Below are 10,015 nucleotides of genomic sequence, written 5' to 3'. Positions count from 1 at the left end.
CTGGGAGCACCCTGGGGCACCCGGGTGTCCCTGCCCATGGCAGGGTGGGACAGGAGGGTCCCTTCCAACCCAAACCATCCCATGGCTCCCTGCAGTGCTCCCATTCCTTCTCTGCACTCACCATCAGGTGGCAGAAGCAGCTCCTCACTCCCTGAGGTCCCTTTCCACAGCGAGGACAGGGAGGGATGCTGCATTTGCTGCTGGAAAGGTTTTTCCTGGTGGGAGCTTCACCAATTCCACAATTCCTATAAAACACAGGTAACAGCCCTGAGGATAAAGGTGTTAGAGAAGCCAAACGTGTCCCCTGGCTCCTTTGAGGCCACACAAGTCCCAGCTTGTAAACGAAGAAGTTGAGGCACGGATTTTGGAATTGTGGAATGGTTTGGGTTGGAGGGACATCAGAGCCCCTCCAGTGCCACCCCTGCCATGGCAGGGACACCTCCCCTGGCCCAGGGTGCCCCAGGGCCTGTCCAGCCTGGCCTGGAATGGTTCCAGGGTTCCATCCTCTCCCGTGCCTCTGATCCAAGGTCTTGGAGGGCTTTTCCCCACTGTGGACTTTGGTGCAGCCAACATTTGTTCTGGAACAGCAGAGACTTTGACAGCCCAACACACGAGGGCAGAAATGCAGCATTGTTCCCCTGTGGGCCTTGAGCCCCAGCCCCAGGCTGGCCATTCGGGCATTTATGCACCTTCCACACCTGGGACATCAGGGATGGCTTACCCAGGACAGTTCCCTTGGAACAACACCAACCTATGCATGAAGCTGGCAGCAAAACGACCTTCAAGGACTGGAGAAGGCTGAGACACCAACATCTCCATCCCTGGGGGCTTCCAGCACCGGGTCTGATCCTGCAGCTGAGCCTGCTTTGGGCAGCAGGTTGGGCTGGGAGAGTCCTGAGGGCCCTTCCTGCAAATGACCCTCGGGGCTGGGAGCACAGACCCCTCCCATTGCCCCTGGCCCAAGGCACAGCTGTGAGCAGAGCCTGGAGAGCCTTTCCTGCCTTTCCCTGCCTCAGCTCCTCAGATGGGGGCCTGCTGGGCAAGCAGGAACCTTTGAGGACCCATTGGCTTCTGGGCTGGGGGAGCTGGGGATGAGAACATTTCATTCTGCAGGACATTTTGTCTGGGGGCAGAAGCTGGTTTGGGTTGGGTTCCTTTTTCACCAGGAAAATCACTGCAGCTGGAAGAAGCATGCAGAGAAATGGGAAAGGGCTCCCCAAAGCTGATGATTTATTTTGTGGATTAATATAATTACAGATTATTTTTTTCGGTGAAAATTTTGCATCTTCAGTCCTTTATGAAAGAGATTTTCCATAAAAACCCAAGTGTGAAGTCAAAGAAACAAAGGCTTGTCTGCTCTGATTTATCCAAGTGGAAATGGGCTTGGAGCACTGCAAAACTGGCCAGTTTTTCTTGTTTGGTATTGCAAACATTTTGATATTTATTCTGTGTGGATTGTTTGTGATATTGGAGCACTTTAGTGAAATTACCATGCAAAAACATTGACTGTGTGAATTTTCAAATTGTGATGCTTTCCAACTGCACAGATCTTCTGCATTCAGTGACCCCAAATGGCCAAGAGCAGCTTTCACATCTCATTGGGAATCACAGTGATTCAGAACTGAGGAAAATTGATGAGAAAATTGATTTTAACAGAATTTCAGTGGAGAATAATCCAAAGAAGCATTCTCATTTTGCACTGGCACTCCCCTCTGGGTCTGCCGGCCTCTCTTGGAAGTGTTTGTTCCCAGGTTTGCTTTATGTGCTGCTCTTTTCACCTGCACAGAGGCTCAAGGGACAGCTGACATTCTCTTGTGCTGCCTGAGCTAAATCCCACCACCCTGAAGATCATTTTTTACCTTCTTCAGTCCAAATGTTCTTCAATGCATTGATTTTCTGCACTTCATTCAAGAGGAGACCAAAATGTCAACAGCAGAGAAATTTTTCAGAAGGTGGAACTTCCTGCTTTTGAATCCTCATTAATGAACTTCCCCTTTTGTCTTCCTCCTCAGACCTGATGCAGTCACTGGAGCTGAAGGGGGAAACTCCTGCCAGTCCTGCTGTGGGGGTCCCAGGCTGAAATGGCCCCGGAGCCCATCCTAGTCCTGAGTTCCACCAGGCTGGGATCAGGGCAGGGTGTTGGAACTGAGCACATCCCTCCGGGTGCCCAGAGCTGCCAGAGACCCTGGCACAGCCCAGAGCACCTGGGGGTTTGATTGTGACCCCTGGAGCAAGTGACCAGCTCTGTATGAGGACATGAAAGTCACACTGGTTTGAACAGTGTAATAACAAAATGATCACAGGGTGAAAATGTAGATTTTAGGATTTTTGGTGTGGGGGTTATGGGGACAAGATGGAGGAACTTGGGCATGTCCAGCCTTTCCTCTTCTTGTTCTTGTTCTCCATTTTCTGCAGTGGTGGTGGCACTTTGGGATTGGTTTAGAGTAGCAGTGCACTGTCTAACACAGGTGATGGGTGTTGGGAATTCAGTGTCAATATGTTCTATGTAGTTTGTAGTATAAAAGGACAGCACGGCCCCGGGGGCGGTCACAGTGCCTGTGGCTGCCCTGCTGAGCAGATCTGGGCTGGGCAGAAAGAAAATTTTATAGATGAGAATTAATAAACAACCTCAGGAGCGAAAAGTGAAGAGTCCAGACTCGTTCTGCAGCCACAGGGGCCGGAGCAGAGACACCCTGCACATCTGGGGGCAGCAATCCACAACCAAAACCCAAGAGCTGGGGATTCTGAAGCCTGCAGAGAGCACCTGGGCCTGCTGGCTCAGGTGCCTGGAGCAGGACCCAGATGCTCCCTGTGGGTTCCAGGGCTGCTCTCAGCCCCAGCCTGAGGCCAGGAGCTTCCCAGAACACGCTGGGAGCTGAGGATCCTGGAGAAATTTGTGTAAGCCTGGCTGCATTCCAGTAGGATCTGGGCTCCTGGGCTCCTCTGGCTCCCTTTGGAGGTTCCAGCTTTAACAAATTAATTCCAAACCAGCACTTAAAGCGCACTGCACCCCACCCTCAGCAGGGGTCACAGCATGTCTGTCACTGCAGCAGCTGAGGGGCTGACCAGGGACAATCTGCTTTGTTCCAGAGGAAAATTCCTTGCTGAGCATCTCAAACAGCCGAGCACTGGGCTTTAAATCCACCCAATTACCCGGGCACAGGGTCCCTCAGCACAGAGCAGCGTTAGGAGCATGCAGGGACGGCTGCCCGAGTGCAGGATGGATCTCAGGAAGGCAGCGTGCAGAGCAGGCTCGTCAGGCTGGCTGCTGGGCTGCCTCACTCCTGCCATGGCTTTTGCACTTCCCAGCAGCTGCCTCTGTCCCCAGCAGGGCTGCAGGACAGGGGCTTGGCCAGCCCGCCCTGCCTGTGTGACCAGCACAGACCTCACTGCAATCTGCCACCCCGGGCTGATGGGGTAAATAAAGCCCTGGGAGCACCTGTGTGGGAACCCAGCACATCCCTCTGGCTGTCCAGGACGGCCAGGACCCTGCCAGGGGGCTCAGAGACCCTGGCACACAGCCCAGAGCACCTGGGGGTTTGATTGTGACCCCTGGAGCAAATTACCAACCTTAGATGAAGATCAGCAAGCCACAACAGTTTAGGTAGAATAATAGTGAAGTTATCATGGGGTGGAAAAGTAGCTTTTGGGGTTTGTGGTATGGGGGTTCAGGGGCAAGATGGAGGGATCTGGGCATGTCCAGCCTTTCTCCTTCTTCTTCTTCTTGGCCTCCATCTTCTGCTGTGATGGTGGCACTTTTGGATTGGTTTAGAGTAGAAGCTCACTGTCTAACATGGGTGATAGGTATTGGAAAGTCATTGTAAACATTGTACAGGTAGTTTTTAGTATAAAGACACAACACTGCCCTGGGGGCAGGCAGAGTGCCTGGAACTGTCCTGCTGGATGGACCTCGGCAGGGCAGGAGAAAATTTTTTACAGATAAGGAACAACAACCAACCTTGGGACTGAGTAATGAAGAGCCCTGACTCATTCTCCAAGCACTGGGCTGGGAAAAGAGACTTTCTAACCTTTCTCAGGGTCACTGTGATAGCTAGAGACCCCGACACACCTGTGCCCAGGTGAGAACGGTGCTGCCTCCAAAGCCACTGTGGCAGCTGCAATTTGTGCTTTAATAAAGCAGCAGCCTCGTGACTGAGCTCTATTAACGCTGCCCCAGGCTCCCTGTGTCGTTCTCAGAGCAGGCACTGGCCCCTCCTGCAGACCCTGCTCAGAGCTGGAACAAGCAGCAGCTTTGGGGTGAATTCAGCAGGGCTTGGGCAAGTTTAATGCTCACTCACAGCTGCTGCTTTAGAACAGCTCTCACTCAGAGGAGCTGCTGGCCTGAGCAGCTCTTATGCCAGGTTTAGGGATTAAATCCCCACCAGCCATGTCTCATGGACTCACCCAGGAGAACCTGCTCCTGCATCACCAGAACTACAGAATCATCAGGGCTGGAAAAGCCCACTGAGTTCCAGCATTGGGACAGTGCCCAGAGCAGTGGTGGGGAAGCCCTGTCCCTGGAAGTGTCCAGACAACACGAGGAGGAGGTGCTAGAGGCAGGGCTGACCCCTTGGCACTGGGGGTTAGGGTTGGGCTTGATCTCGGGGCTTTTCCAGCCTGGATGGTTCTGATTCTCTGGTTGTCCCTGGCAGCCTCACCCCGGACTGATCCCTGTGCTGTGGGATCCCAGGTCTGACCTCTGCTTTGCCCGTCTTCTCACCCTCTCCCTACTCCTGTCTGCCTTCTTTTTCTTTTTCTTTCTCTTTTTCTGGTGTTTTCTCTCATCTGCCCTTCAATTTTCCCCTCACCTTCCTGTTCCACATCTCATAAGGCTTTTGTCAGTAAATGGTGACTGCTCAGGTAAATAGCACAAAATGAAGCTTTGGAGAAACATCTGAACTCTGTCTTAGGCACAGCAAAGAAGCTTCTGAGTATTCTAATTTACCCTTGAGCCATAAATAAAGAAGCCAGCAGATGCAGGAGCTGGTGTTTTCTTCATCAGGAGGCCCTGGAGGGAATGGAGGTCTGATCCCACCCCAGACAGGAAATGTGCTCATGTTATCCAGGCTCAGCCACACAGCTCCCCCTGTGCCTTTCCCTGAGTGATCCCATGGATCCAGGGCTAAAAAGGCACAGAGAGGAAAGGGGATGCTGAGGTGACAGGCCAGAAATGCACAGTTCCAGTTCCTGCAAGGTCCTGCTGGTGCAGGACGTGCCCACAGGGGAATGTGCCACATCTGCACATTTCTGATCAGCTCCTTGGCCTCTTGCTTGCCCTCCTCACCCTCTCCCAGTGGCCCTGGGGGATGTTTGTCACCCCTGGCCCAGATGGGGAGCTCTGGCTGTAGGATCCGTGCTGGGAGTACTGGGGGGATCCAACACTGGGAACAGAGGGTGACAGCTCTGGTCCCGGGGGTTTGGGTGGCAGAATTGACAATGCCAGTGCCCAGCTGTGCCAAAGGAGCCCTGCAGGAGCTGTGTGGCTCTGATGGCAGGAAGGATCATTAACAATTAACAGGCCCTGGCAGGTGATGAGCAGGATGGAGCCATGGTGGGGCCTGGTCCCTGTCCTGACACTGCCCATGCCCACATCTGTCCCTATGACCTCCCTGTGCCCATCCACCCCTGTGCCCATCCACCCCTGTGCCCATCCCTGTGCCCATCCCTGTGCCCACATCCATCCCTGTGCCCATCCATCCCTGTCACCTCCCTGTGCCCACACCCATCCCTGTGCCCATCCATCCCTGTGCCCATCCATCCCATCCATCCCTGTGCCCATCCCTGTACCCATCTATCCCTGTGCCCACACCCATCCCTGTGCCCATCCACCCCTGTGCCCATCCACCCTTGTGCCTATCCTTCCCTGTCCCCTCCCTGTTCCCACACCCATCCCTGTGCCCACATCCACCCCTGTGCCCATCCATCCCTGTGCCCACACCCATCCATGTGCCCATCCCTGTGTCCATCCCTGTCACCTCCCTGTGCCCATCCATCCCTGTGCCCATCCCTGTGCCCACCCCTGTGCCCATCCACCCCTGTGCCCATCCACCCCCGTGCCCATCCTTCCCTGCCCCTTCCCTGTTCCCACACCCATCCCTGTGCCCATCCATCCCTGTGCCCACACCCATCCCTGTGCCCATCCATCCCTGTGCCCATCCATCCTGTGCCCATCCATCCCTGTGCCCATCCATCCTGTGCCCATCCACCCCTGTGCCCATCCATCCCTGTGTCCATCCATGTGCCCATCCATCCCTGTGCCCATCCTTCCCTGTCCCCTCCCTGTTCCCACACCCACCCCTGTGCCCATCCATCCCTGTGCCCACACCCATCCCTGTGCCCATCCATCCCTGTGCCCATCCTTCCCTGTGCCCATCCTTCGCTGTGCCCATCCCTGTGTCCATCCCTGTGTCCATCCCTGTGTCCATCCCTGTGCCCATCCCTGTGCCCATCCACCCCTGTGCCCATTCATCCCTGTGCCCATCCATCCCGTGCCCATCCCTGTGCCCATCCATCCCTGTGCCCATCCATCCCTGTCCCCTCCCTGTTCCCACTCCCATCCCTGTGCCCTCTCTCCCCTCCTGGCACTGCGGTTCCCCTCTCCCGAGCACGGACGGGGCTGGCCGCGCTCGGTCCCCCTGCTGGAGCTGTTAATTAGCGCTAATTGGGCGGCACCGGGGGCGCGCACCGTGGGCAGGAGGGGCGGGCACTCCAGGCTTCTTTTTTCTTCCGCTTGGAAATGCAGAAATACGTGCGAGGGATGCGACTCCAGCAGGACGTTTTCTCAGGATGGAACCTTTATTCAAGCAATAAATAATTAAATACCAAACTCTCCTGGTGAGGCACTGAGCGGAGAGCCCGCGGCCAGAGGGGCAGATGGATGCTCCGTGTCCCATGGAGCAACAAGGAAACCTTTGGAGTGCCAAAGATGAGTGAGAATCTCTTAGATTAGACAGCACACACTTCTATTTAGCCCTCGGACTCACAGGACTGGATTGCACCCCTCCAGCATTTAAGAGCTCTCTGTTTTGTCTTCTCCCCTGTCAATGTGTCATTTCACGTCCTGGGGAAGAGCGTTGGAGGTCTGGGTGGAAATGCCCTGCTTTGTGCACTGCCATTATTTTTAGTGCCGTCACACAAGTGCTCTGACCTCCGGTGCCTCTCAGTTTCCCTGAGCAGTCCCAGATTTATGAGCTATGAGTGGCAGTGTCCCTCCCTGAGCTCTGTTTGCAGCCCCTGGCTCCAGGTGGCCGCGCTGTGATGGGCGTTTAGGGGTGCTCGGGGAGCTCCAGCACCTCTGGAGCTGTTGTGCTGAGAACTGTCCCGTGGTAACCCTCACAGCCCCGGGTGTGACTGGCACGGTGCCTGCTCACAGCAGAACCCAGAGCTCCTGGCATTTGTTTAGGGGATAATCTCGAGGTTCAGAGTGGCCCTGGGGGTGCAGGAGCCTGGCAGGGGCAGCTCCAGAGCTGGGCTGCTCATCCCTCCCCTGGGATATTCCAAACTGCATTTCCTCCTCTGGCGGTGGGACCTCGACAGGAGGGGGAATGATTGCAGAGGTGATGGGGAAATAGCTGAGACATAAAACTCCTTGTGTGAAACCCATCTACGACAGCAAAGACAAATTGCAAACCTGCCTGGAGAAGCAGGTTGGTTATTGATAAAGAGGCAAGAGGGGATTCCCAGAGACTGTGAACAGACACAGCACAAATCAACCCCCCAGTGCTGTGCTGCAGGGGAGGCTGGAGAATCCACTAACAAATTTGTAAAGTGGAAATTGCAGAATTTATGAAGTAGCGTGGAGTAAGTGATGGTCCCTTTCTAAAGAGAAAGGGAAAGTGCTGGGAAGGATCTGCTCCTGAGGGAAGGAACTCACTGCTCTCTGCTTTGGCCAGCTCAGCTGCTCTAGGAGATGCTCCTGCTTTTTCATCAGCTGTGGGAAGAATGATGGCATCCTGCACCCAGGGATGTGCAATCCAGCCAAGATCAGGAATTCAGGATGACTGCACGAGTGGCACCTCCTTCCAGACTGCTGGAAGTAAAGAGAAGAAAAGACACTCTAAAGCAAGGATTAAAAAGCAAATGCCAAAAAAAAAGAAAAAAAAAAAAAGAAAGGAAAAAAAAAAGAAAGAAAAAAAAAGAAAACAAAGAGCAGTCATTGAAAAAGAAGAATGATTCTGGCAATTGTAACTGCAACTAATGGAACAAGTATTGAGCAAAATAAATTCCTAAACAGTGGATAAAGAAAGGGAGACCAACTCAAACCCACATATGCCCAAGTACATAAAGAGTAAATCTCAGCAGAGAAATTTGTTGCCTATTTTTAGCTGAAACTATTAGTGGATAAAGAGTTTCTGTTTGGATTTTATTAAAACTCTTACAGCCCTGCTCTCAGGATAAATTCAAATTGGTGTTGCTCGGCCAGGCTGCGATGGAGGGAAACTGGGGCGTGAAATGAAACTGGGGTTCAGTATCCCTGAGCCTTGCAGAGGCACAGAACAGCCCAGGGGACAGGAGGGGTGTGAGGGAGAGCAGGGACAGCAGGGAGGAGTCCTGGCCTTCAGAGAAGGGCACATCCTCACAGGAATGAGCCAGGCTGCTGGGCAAGGGAGAAACGGGGATCCAGCTCCTTGGGGTAACCCCTGCTGGAGCCCCTGGGACACTCCTGCTCCTTTCCCAGCCCTGAGGGAAGTCCTGCTGTTCCTGGGGAAAATCCTGCCATCCCTGGGGGGAGCCAATCCTGCTGTCCCCGGGGAAAATCCTGGTGTCCCTGGGGGGAGCCAATCCTGCTGTCCCTGGGGGGAGCCAATCCTGCTGTCCCTGGGGGAAATCCTGCCATCCCTGGGGGGAGCCAATCCTGCTGTCCCCGGGGAAAATCCTGCTGTCCCTGGGGGAAGCCAATCCTGCTGTTCCTGGGGAAAATCCTGCTGTCCCAGAGGGAAGGAAATCCTGCTCCTCCCCTCCATTCCCCCCTTGCCCTGTCCCCTCCATTCCCCATTCCCCCCTTGCTCTGTCCCCTCCATTCCCCATTCCCCCCTTGCTCTGTCCCCTCCATTCTCCATTCCCACCTTTCCCTGTCCCCTCCATTCCCCATTCCCCCCTTGCCCTGTCCCCTCCATTCCCCACTTTGCCCTGTCCCCTCCATTCCCCATTCCCCCCTTGCTCTGTCCCCTCCATTCCCCATTCCCCCCTTGCCCTGTCCCCTCCATTCCCCATTCCCCCCTTGCCCTGTCCCCTCCATTCCCCATTCCCACCTTGCCCTGTCCCCTCCATTCCCCACCTTTCCCTGCTCCCCTCCATTCCCCTTTCCCACCTTGCCCTGCTCCCCTCCATTCCCCATTCCCACCTTTCCCTGTCCCCTCCATTCCCCACCTTGCCCTGTCCCCTCCATTCCCCTTTCCCACCTTTCCCTGCTCCCCTCCATTCCCCATTCCCACCTTTCCCTATTCCCCCTCAGCCTGCTGCCTCTCCTGAGCAGTTTTTCCCAGCAGTGAGGGAGCAGCAGTGCCACAGCTCTCCCTGGCACTCCATCCAGCAGGGATCCAGGATGGATGCATGGGGCACATGGAGAGATTAAAAGCAGAGGCTCCAAGTCAGAGACGTTTTAAAAATGTGTGTGCTCAAGTAAAGGACTTTTTAATGTTTTAATAACAAATATTACAAGATATTTTTCTCCATGCCCAGTGCCTGCTGAGCCATCATGCTGAGCCTGTATTTATGGCACTGTAAAGCACAATGAAGGCAGCAGCACTAGGAATACTAATAGCCTCCAGTTTATTACACTAAGGCTGAGTGCTTCATTTTAATTGCATGGAAACATTTAATTTGTTAGATGAGGTGTCATGTTGTTTTCCTCAGGCACCAGTAACTCATATCCACACTGGGACAATCGAACAATCTAAGGGAGGCTTTAAAAATAAATGGATTTTACTATTTCTTACCTTGTTGGGGTGGGTGGGTGGCCAGACTCTTGGACCTTGCAGAGTTAAAATATTTTTGACTCTTTTGTAAGACTTGG

The sequence above is a fragment of the Agelaius tricolor genome, unplaced genomic scaffold (genome assembly GCF_023055355.1).
Source record: "Agelaius tricolor isolate 1412-34295 unplaced genomic scaffold, bAgeTri1.0.p SCAF_54, whole genome shotgun sequence".
NCBI classification, from domain to species: domain Eukaryota; kingdom Metazoa; phylum Chordata; class Aves; order Passeriformes; family Icteridae; genus Agelaius; species Agelaius tricolor.
This window is presented reverse-complemented; position numbering follows the sequence as displayed.